The following is an 11,345-nucleotide window of genomic DNA, read 5'->3' on the forward strand; positions in this document are numbered from 1 at the left end:
TCTAGGCACCACCATTCGAAACAATTTGCCTACACATCTCTTTTGAATTTACTTCTTCTCAACTTAGATACATGACCTGCGGTAATAGACATTCAAGATTCAAGTTTCAAGATCATTTAATGCAATTTCCAGAACACAAGTATTAAAAAGAACAAAATAATTGTTATTCCACATCTGACGCAGCATAAAACAAAACATAAGATAAAGAACACAATAATAAATAAATATAATAAATATAAACACATAAGATAGCTTGTGTACACAGATTGTTTGTATGTCCATAAAGTGACACCAGGCCCAGGAATGTGTGTGCTTAGAGTGACTCTGACAGTGGAAGGGTTGATCAATCTTCCTGTGTTAGAGCATATAGCAAATAACTTCAGCAACTGATTTCAGTCATCAGTCTTCAAATATGAATATAAACTGTACATTAAATTTAAAATGCAGCTCTGAAATGTGGATTCCTAAAAGCCGTGAATCTTAGTTAAGCAGAAGGCCTGACAGTGCTGATTAAAATGCATGTGGTGTGGGTATGAAGCAGGAGGTGTGAAGCTCACAGGAGGCATTGTAAATATGGAATTGTCCTTTGATTGTCAGCGCATAAAGTGTTGTGTGACATTGTGTCGAGCAGATCTCTTCCTTTGAAAGGGTCTCCATATGATTGTTTCTCAATCGAAGAGATTGCTTCATACTGGCAGTACTTCTCTCCGGTAACTTTGTTCATGTGACAATATTTGGGGGCTCCTCTGGGATGCATTTGTGCCCCTTTGTGTGGCCAGTGGTCTCAGCATGCTACGTGGGTGAGTATTTTTTAAATTAGCACTTATACTTGGACCTGGTTCGCTAGGAATCATGAACACAGTGGAGAGCTGAACTGGTAGATATAAGTGTGTGTGTGTGTGTGTGTGTGTGTGTGTGTGTGTGTGTGTGTGTGTGTGTGTGTGTGTGTGTGTGTGTGTGTGTGTGTGTGTGTGTGTGTGTGTGTGTGTGTGTGTGTGTGTGTTTGTGTGTGTTTAACTTGTATTCATCATTTATGTTTTGCGTCATGTGGGAATTAATGTAAAGATATTTCAGGGAGATGTTTTGTCCAGATATATCTGTCAGGGTGGCACTTATTGAGGTCAAGCAACATCAGTCAAGAACCCTAATGACCCGAGTGAGCCCACCGGGAAGTTTTAGAAGTGGGGATAGTGGTGGGATTGACCTACTCAGCAATGGTGTCATGGGACAGTGAGATAAATCAGAGGAGGGGCAGGGAAAACTTGTAAAGTGGCTGCAGTGAATGTAGCTACCCGTGATGGCACAGAGAACTTGCTTTGTGTGCCAGCAGCCAGGTCATGTAGCAAGGAACTGCTACAATAGATGTGGGAGGGTAAAGGAGATGATTTGCTACAGCTGTGGCTCCTCAGGCCATGGTTGGAGGCAGTGTCCTAAAATCAGAGGAAAATATGAAAATCATTCACTAAATCAGGCAGAATCCACAACAGCACCCTCTCTTTCCAATTTGGCTGCTGGTGAGGTCAGACAAATGGCTGCTGGCAGAGGGAAGAGCTAGGAGGGCGACTTCTTCGAGCTCATCATCTTAAATTCTTCAGTTTAATGTCTCCTATTCTCCTTTCCATGGTGGCTGAGATCCTGTTGGAGTTCGCAATCTACCCCTGCACTCAAACTGCGGTTCCCGTTTCCAGAACGCACCAACTGGTCATTTTTCAAGGAGCAGACTAAAAGATATGTGCTTGTAGGGTGTGGCCTCATGTGGCCCCTGTGGATGACTCAATTCCTTGCCAGTATCACCAAAACTTTGGAACGTCACAAAGATTGGAACATTGGGACAGCAGTTGCTGCTGTCGGAGACCTCTGTACTCAGGTGAGTGCCCTATTTTACTTCCTCTCTCTCTCCCTTTCTCTCTGTCTCTCGATGGTGGGGTTAGAGGGGATAGTCTGCTGATTTTAAGCTGAATTCTCTCCAATAAGCATCACTTCAGATTGTAAAATCAAAAGAGTGATCTGTTCATTTTCTCTTGCTGTGGAAAGGGTGACAACTCTCTGTCTCTCGTTAGTGAAAGAAAGAGCCTGTGGTACATTGGTGAACAATAGTCTTTATTGGACTGCAGACCACAGTTTCTCTTTGGGAGATTGCTATTGCTTGCTTTGTGGGTGGTGGGTGCTGATGCATCCTGCTAGAACAAGTGGGGGGGAGAGGGAGAGGGGACTATTGATGTTTTGCTGCTGCTTGTGTGTGGGAGGCCTTGGGGTTCTAATGTTTTTTGGTAATTTGTGCTTTGGGATTTTCTTCTGTTTCGTGGATGTCAGGTGAAGAGTAAGAATTTCAGGTTGTGTCATGTATTCATTCTCTGATATTAAATGGAACCATTGAACCTTCTTCTTCGGCTGTCCATCGATTTTGACGTTGACTGTGCTGAGAGTTTAGTCTTCCACACCATCCAGAAACTCTACTCCAACACGCCTTGCACAGTAGTAAGACAGACGGTGTCGTCCCCTCACCATACAGTCTCCTTGGGCTTGCAAATCTGATGCTAAGTGGTACACAGGAGTGTAACAGACTGAGTGGATTAGGAAGCTGCCTGGCAGTGACAACTAACTAGTCTAGTGATGCCATCCGTTGACCAACACTCTGGTTCCTCCGCATGCCACCAAGGCGGCTGTACCATTGAGCCCTTTGGATTCATCTGCCACAGACACCATCAGACGCCCTGTGGTTGGCGTCCTTGTTGGGTGCAGCCTTTGCCTGAAGAGGCATAACCTACAAAGTAACAAAGTTATGCTTACCTCCTTGACTTAGCAAACCATGATCCTACCATTCTAGTAGTATACTGATGGAACATCACCTTCACGGCTAGGTTAGACCTGCCAGAGAACGAATCTCCACCATACTTCACTGATGTTTGGCCAGTGTCACTCCTACACCACGGTGAGGCGCCAAGGTAGTATTTTGTAGGACCATAGAACCATTGAACCACTGTTGCCAATAGTGGTCATCCACAGATGTTTATTAGGAGCCAGCACTGCAAAGTGTTAGTGGACACGGGATCGTCCGTATCAATAACTGATCTACCCTTGCCCATGACAACATTACCAGTGTAAGAGGTGGAAACAATGAGGGCAGAGAGAAGTCAGCCCCAGGTATTTGAGATTGAGGGTGTTGATGCACTATCAATAACTCCAAAAGACTGGAAGTAGAGTAAATACTGAAAGGCTTTTATTAGCAGTAAAACGGAGCAGTAAAATGGATGATGTCACAACTGTCTCCATGTAGCATACTATGAACTGTTCCCCAACAAAGGGCAAACAGGTGTTGCTGCCAACCTCTGTGCCTCTGTTTGGAAAGCATATTTGACCAAGTAAGGACCATACTGCTCAGAGGACTCTTGAAAGTGACAGAAGCAGGAGTCTTGACAGCAACAGCTTTTGTAAGCAACTTCTCTGAGACAGATTCTTATATGTTAATTGAGCAGTTACTTGTGAAATGGGGCTTGGTTTTAAGCTGGAAGCGAGTTCCAGGAGCTTCAGGAATGGTGCAAGCATTTGGTCTTTATGACTATAAAGAAGCAGGATCTACTCTGCATTCAATAGGGTTATTGCATAAACTTCAATTGGGAGCCATAAGAACTGCTTGTAAAAGTAGATGCAACGAACAAAACTCGGGGGATGAATAGAAGACCAGAAAGAAAGGAGTCAATGGAGATACAAAAACAGCGGATTCTTGAAATGATTTTAGGAATGCAGAGACCAAGAGGAGAGATCAGATTGTAAAGGGAGCAATAAAAGGATTAATAAGGAGTACTCCAGTGAACTAAATGCACCTTCCCAAGATCAAAATGTACAAACTAGAAGAAAAAGAAAGAAGAAGTGTAGCTACTGCTGTCAGAACCACTCCCTGCAGTCTCAGAGTCAACTTCTACAACCACCACGAAGGAGGGACCGGAATCTGAGATTGTCTCACCTGACAAGCAGAGTCATTCCCCCCTTGTCAGGAAAGACGTTATCCCACAAGAGTAAGAAGTCCTCCTCAGCTATTAAATCTTTAGGCCTGAAAGGGACAAATTAAATTTTACTGTGCTGTGGATGTCTATATAGTAATTGTATTATATAGTATACTGTGTATATTGCTGGGATCCATTCTCCTTTGAGATAGAGTTTACAGAAGCAGGGAGGAGCGCTGTGTATTAAATATTTCAGTAATACTTGAGTAATCTTGTTAATATATTCTTTGATTTAATTATGGTTAAGTATAAAAGTACGCAAATTGCAAACATCATCACACTGCCATGTGATACTTGCGCACCTGGGTTAAAGTGAACATGAAGTTTGGACTCCCATATCTTCTGTTGAGTTAGTTTAATGTTCTGAAATTACAAAACATATCATCTGGCCTTAACAACAAATGAATCTCTTGACCATATCTGTTTCCGTATATGCATTGACTGCTGCCACATGATTGGCTAATTAGATATTGGCATCAATGAGCAGGTATGCAGTATACCTAATAAAATAGCTACTGTGTTTATTTGGCATTCCATTCAAATGAATGCATTTCCATTCAATCTCCAGATGAGTGTGGCTTAAAACTGAGGGTTGGATTCCAAGAAATTGAAGCAGCTGTTCGCCAGTAGTTTCTTTTTGAACACTTTGCTCTCGGGTAGTATGATTTGGACCCACACCTTTGATGTATAATATAAACAATGATAGAATTGACTAGGTCATTGATCACTTGCTAGGTTTACTTTGTAATATGTTGGCTGAGAACAAAGCTAATGATTGTTAACTTCCTGGTCAAACTCTCCAGCCCTTTTATAGATTTCATAGTACATAGTGAATTGTGTATCCCAATTTCTAAATTTCAACTTCGCACATCAGTGTTGGAGAACAGAACACAGGGATTTAAGAGATTCACTTCCTGCTCATTGAGGTGTAAACCCACGAAACACTGCAGAGATATTCTCAAAACCCTTTGCAACGTTTGATGAGGACTGAGTCTGTTAGGAGGAAAACTTCCTGTATACGTCAATTTATGGGACGTTTATATGCCAGATGGTGGCCGTTTGACCGTATTGGCCATGCAAAGTAGTTAGAAACAGCTATCTCCAAATGATCTTCTTCCTCATCTAAATCCCTTTTAAAGTTTTCTGTCTTCTACAGCTCCCAACTCCCTTTGAAAGTTTCTATTGAATCTACCTCCACTGACTTTTCACTTGTTCCTTCTTCATATTTAGACATTCATGGACACCTATTTAAGCTGAAATATTGGAAAATGATTTGGTGGTCTACAGAAGTTTATTTTATATATGTGCCTAAGTAAGTATTATATGAGATTAAACTGCAAAGATTCAGATTTTGTTCTCAAGGCCTTAACATTTTTTTTTGTAATTTATTTTTTTATTGTAGTTCATCATCAAACAAACATTTCCATAAGATGTATTTCAGACATTGTACATATATATCATATAATCATATATATCACAAATCTCCACAAAGTATTTATCTGAGGTATGCACCTATAGAAATGAGTGGAAAGAAAAAGCAAGCAAAAAGAAAGAACTATGTACAAGTAGGGAGTGATCTTTTTTTTTACAACAGATTCGTTGATTTGTGAGAATAAAATCAGGCCTATGAAGCATTATGTAGTTAAACCATTTTTCCCAGTATGATTCAAATTGTTCCAGCTTATGATTAACGGATGCTGTTATCTTCTCCATTTTGTAAATGTCCATTGTAATTTCCATCCATGCATTTAAAGTTGGGCTCTCCTGTGATAACCATTTCCTAGTAAGAGTCTTTTTATCAGCCACCAACAGTATATTCATTAAATATTTATATTTTTTCAAACATTCTTAAGGTATATATCTAAAATATATGGTCTTACTCTCTAAGGGTATTTCACATTTAAAGATGTTTTGTAGGACATTGTGTATCCCCCTCCAATAGTTTTTGATAACAGGGCAGTCCCAAAAAATATGATAATGATTTGCATTTTGATTTCCACAATTTCTCCAGCAAACAGGGAGGTTACTATCATAATGGGATTTCTGAGAGGGTGTAATAAAATATCTTATCAAGTTTTTCCATCCAAACTCCCTCCATTTATGTGAACTGGTACACTTCCATTGATACCTCCATATTGTTGTCCATTCCTCCTCAGATATAATTGTCCCTCCTTCCTTCTCCGATTTTGTTTTAATGTATGAAGTTGAATGTGTTTTAAGATTTGACAACCCCTTATACATGCTTGAAATGATTCTACTACCATTATCTGAATTATATGCTTTTCTAAAGAGCTCTATCAAGCATGCATTTGCCTGGGTTACATTTTTAAGCATCTTATTAACATATTGTCGCATCTGTAAATACCGATAAAAATCTTGTTTTTCTAATAAGTGTTTCTCTTTAAGCATTTCAAAACTGAACAGTGTTCCTTCTTTCATTATTTTGCAAAGAACTGTTATTCCTTTAGCTGTCCAGTCCTTAAATCTAGCATCCAATTTATTTGGTGTAAAATCAGAGTCATATGCACACCATTTAAGAATTGCAATATCTCCCTCTAGATTATATTCTTTTATAGTAGTTTTCCATATTTTAAGAGTCAATTTCACCCATGGGTTATCAATAGTATTAATGTACCTTTGCAGGTTGTTATCAGCCAAACTTGCTTGTATGGGGATGGGAAGTACCTGTTCCTCAATGTTTTTCCATTGAGCGTCATATGATGGGTTGCACCAACATATCACAGCTCTCAACTGTGCTGCAAAATAATAATCTCTAAGAGAAGGTAGACCCCATCCCCCCTATTCCTTTGCTAATTGCAAAGTTTTGAGATGAACTCTAGGCTTTTTACCCTGCCAAGTATACCTTGATAGCATCTTGTTCCATTCATTGAATTGATTTTGATTAATCTCTATTGGTAGGGTCTGAAAGAGATATAATAGTCTGGGCAGTACATTCATTTTAATAGACTCAATCCTTGAACTGAGACAGAGAAAAGGCATCAGATTCCATCTTGCCACATCTTACTTAATTTTTTAGATAAAGGCTGATAATTACATTCTGATAATTTTGCCAAATCTTTTGGTATAATGATGCCCAAATATTTGAAAGACTCTGTGTGCCATGCCCAGGGGTATCGACTTTCAATTTCTCTTGGTGGGCTATAGTAATATGAAAGTAATTGGGTTTTATCTATGTTGATCTTGTATCCTGATAATTGACCATATTGTTCAAAGGATTGCATCAATTTAGGCAAAGAGTATGTTGGTTGCCCTAGATAGATCAAGATGTCATCTGCATAACAAGCCAATTTATGCTCTGTCCCTTTAATAGTAATTCCCCTGATATCTTCATTTTGCCTGATGTATTGAGCTAATGGTTCCAGGTATAACGCGAAGAGTAGTGGTGACCATGCACAACCCTGTCTCGTGCCCCTTTCTAGGTTAAGACTATTTGATAAATATCCATTGATTTTAATCCTAGCAGTAGGATTGTCATATAATGTCTGTATAGCTTTAATAATTATGTCTTGGAAACCAAATCTATGTAAAACTCTGTAAAGAAAATTCCAATTAACCAAATCAAATGCTTTTTCAGCGTCCACGCTTATCATTATTGCTTTGATTTTATTTTTTTGTATATGATCCATAATGTGGAGTGTCCTTCATATATTGTCTTGTGTCTGGCGTTGTCGTATAAAACCTGTCTGATTGTTACATATCAGTATGGGTAGAAACTCCTCTAATCGTTTGGCCATGATGGAGGTAAATAACCTATAATCTACATTAAGAACGGATATTGGTCTAAATGGCCCGCATTCCATTTTATCCTTGCCTTCTTTCGGTATAGCTGAGATTATCGCTTCCTTCCAATTGGGTGGCATTTGTGCCTTTTTTAGAGCCCAGTTCAGTGTGGGCAGTAAAACAGGAATTAACTCATTTTTAAATTATTTGTACCACTCTGCCGTATACCCATCTGATCCTGGTGACTTGCTGAACTTAAGCCTATTAATTGCAGCTTTTAATTCAACTTCAGTTATATCAGCAGTCATCGTTCTATTTTGTTCTTCGCTTAAAGTGGATAACTCTAGAGAATTCAAGAAGGTGTCAATTTGGGTTATGCTTACCCCTGGAACTTTGGAATATAGAGTTTTGTAAAACACTTTAAAAGCTTCTTGAATTTCACTTAGCTTATTTTTTATCATTTTCATTCTTGGGTCCCTAATTCTATGAATTGTATTTTCTGCTATCTTTTTTTTTCAGTTTCCACGCCAGTATTTTCATAGATTTCGATCCAGTTTCATAATGTCTCTGTTTCAGAAACATTAAGTTTTTCCTGATTTCTTGCGTAGCCAAATTATTTATTTCATCTCTAATTCTTTTAATTTCCCCTAATGTATCCTGTGCCAAATTCAATTTGTGTTTTTTTCTCTAGTCCCTTCAGCCTATTTTGTAATTCCTCTAATGTTTTATTCCTTATTTTTTTCTTATATGAAGATATTGCTATAATTTTCCCTCTTAAGACCGCCTTCAGAGTATTCCATAACATGGGAGGTGAAACCTCTCCATTATCATTAAATTCTAAGTGGAGACCAATTTCTTTTTTAATTTGTTCCTTAAAGTACGGATCATTGAGTAGACTTGAATTTAGTTTCCAAATAGTATTCTTTGGTTGTAGGTCAAAATCAACAGATAAATATATAGGTGCATGGTCACTTACATCTATTGTCCCAATTCCACAGGTTTTTATTTTGTCTTTGTCTTTTCCAAATGTTATGAAATAGTCTATTCTTGTATATACAGAATGGGGAGCAGAATAATGAGTGTAATCCCTTTTGTCAGGGAAAAGGTCCCTCCATATATCAATTAAAACAATATCCTCAAAAAATGTATTAACTTTCTTGTGTAAAGATTTTGTTTCATAGGTTTTTCTATTGGAAGAGTCTAAGTTTGGTTGTAATTGTAAATATAAGTCTCCCCCACATATCAGGAGACCTTCTGTTTCCATTACCATAATATTAATAATTTTCTGAAAGAAACCAATATCACTTCCCGGGGGGTGCATATATATTCAATAGAGTAACTGAATTGCCGTCTATATTCCCCCATACCAGAATATATCTGCCCTTTTTATCTCCCATTACGAATACTTTTTCAAAATTTAGCTTACTTGAGATAAGAATAGCAACTCCTCTCCTATGTCCTGATTTATATGAGGAGAAAAACAGATTAGCGAAGTCCATTCTCTTTAGTTTTTTATGCTCATTATCACTTAAATGAGTTTCCTGTAAATATACTACATGGGCTTGTTCTTTTTTCATTTTGGATAGAATTCTCTTACGCTTGATTGGATTTAATAGCCCATTGACATTAAAAGAAATGAATTTTAGCTTGTCCTTAGCCATCTGTATTTATCTGTCAATGTATTATTGAAATTAGAATAAAACTTAATCGATCTACTCCCTGAACAAATAAGAACCAAGAAACGCAAATAATAACAAAAATGGCAATGAACGTGTGATTCCAAGGCTGAGGTCTCTAGTAGATGACTCTGTGTTGAGCTAGAGGAAATGTCTAGCTGTGGGGTTAACCTCTCCTACTTGTGAGTTGAAGGCCCCCATTGCAGTATTCATAAAAGTCAGTGAACAAATCCATTACACAGAAAAGGTTTCCCTGTGTACTCCTCCTATATATATATATATATATATATATATATATATATATATATACACACACACACATAAACATTACATACATACACATATATGCACACATATATATTCTCATTTTGGTGGGGAAAATGGAGTAAGTGAGCGAATAAAGGATAACAACTAAGTAATATTAAATCCACATTATAGTAAGTGTTTCTTGAGATAGGTATATCACCATGTACTTTTGCTTCTGTTTAGCTTCTCAACATTTTTAAAGTTAGCCAAACCTTATGGCTCTTCTGAAGCGGGTGAGGACTGTCTTTGGGAAACTCCCGGTCCCTTCCTGATATATTTCTCTTGGCCTCCTCCCGTCTCCTGCCTTCTCAATTCTTGCACTATTTCCCAAGCGGAGCGGGATAATTCCTAAATCAGACTTTCTTTCGTTTTGGTCATGCTGATGGGCAACCCTCTCGCCTTCATGTCTGTAGTCGCCTCTTCCACTGTCTGGTACAACCGCGTCCTGTTGTCATAAAACACTCGAAGTTTAGCAGGGTACGGAGTTTGAAAACTAATCTTATTTTGCTTTAGTACTCGCTTTACTTCAAAGTATTCTTTGCGTTTCCGGAGGACCGCGGAGGGGTGGTGATCTTGGTCGAAATATATTAATTTATCATCGATAAACACTCTCTTCTTACTCCAGACCCTTCGTAGAATCTCCGCCTTGGTGCCGTACCGAAGGAATTTAATTATTATTGAGCTTGGCTTTCTATCCTGGGTAGGTTTCGGAACGAACGCACGGTGCGTTCTCTCGATTTCCAGCTCCATAGCCGGGGGAAGCTCCAGCGCATCCCGCAGTAACTTTCCGACAAACTCCGTCATGGACGAGCCCTTCGCTCCTTCGTGAACGTTGTTGATTCTGATATTTTTCCACCATGATCTTCCCTCCAGATCAAGCAGTTTACCTTCTTGGTGATGTATTATTTTTATTGTCTTGCTCAGTATCCGTTCCACGTTTTGAACGCGATCTTCCACCTTCTCAATTCGAGTCTCTGCCACCGCTATTTTTTGATTAACGCTGGCGAGCTCTGACTTAATATCACGGAGCTGCTGCTTTATATCTTTCTGGACCTCCGTTATTTCTTTCAGGATTTCGAAGATATTCGCCACTTCGTCAGAACGAGGCCCAGCAGCCGCCTCGCTAGCATGCAGTCGGGTCGGAGAGCCGTCCGCTGCACTCATCTCGGACGCAGGCTCCGCAGAGTCGTTTTTTTAATTTCCATTTCTTCTCCCCATTCTTGTCCCTCTTTTCAGTTCAAATATTTTTCAAAAAATATTATATTTGATGGGTTAATGGGGCTTAATACGCATTTTTCCGGAGGAGCTAGTGACTTAAGCTGCCATTCTCGATGATGACGTCACCGGAAACCGGCCTTAACTTCTAATTGGCAGAATTTCAATCCCTATATGATTGACATTATGGCATTATTATTAAAAACACTTGCGGGAGGAAGAAAAATTGATATAATGCAATGCATCAGAAAACTTCTGTGAACACAAGTATTTTAAAGAAACCATTGTCTTCTTTACCTGCTGACTGGAATTTTAAGCTATATACAGGCAGCCAGAAATTTGCAAAGGAATTAAGTGACTTGCCTGAGACTGGAAGCTATCAATTTGGAAGGCAGTGTTGGAA

This window comes from Hemitrygon akajei, chromosome 13 (assembly GCF_048418815.1).
Source record: "Hemitrygon akajei chromosome 13, sHemAka1.3, whole genome shotgun sequence".
NCBI classification, from domain to species: domain Eukaryota; kingdom Metazoa; phylum Chordata; class Chondrichthyes; order Myliobatiformes; family Dasyatidae; genus Hemitrygon; species Hemitrygon akajei.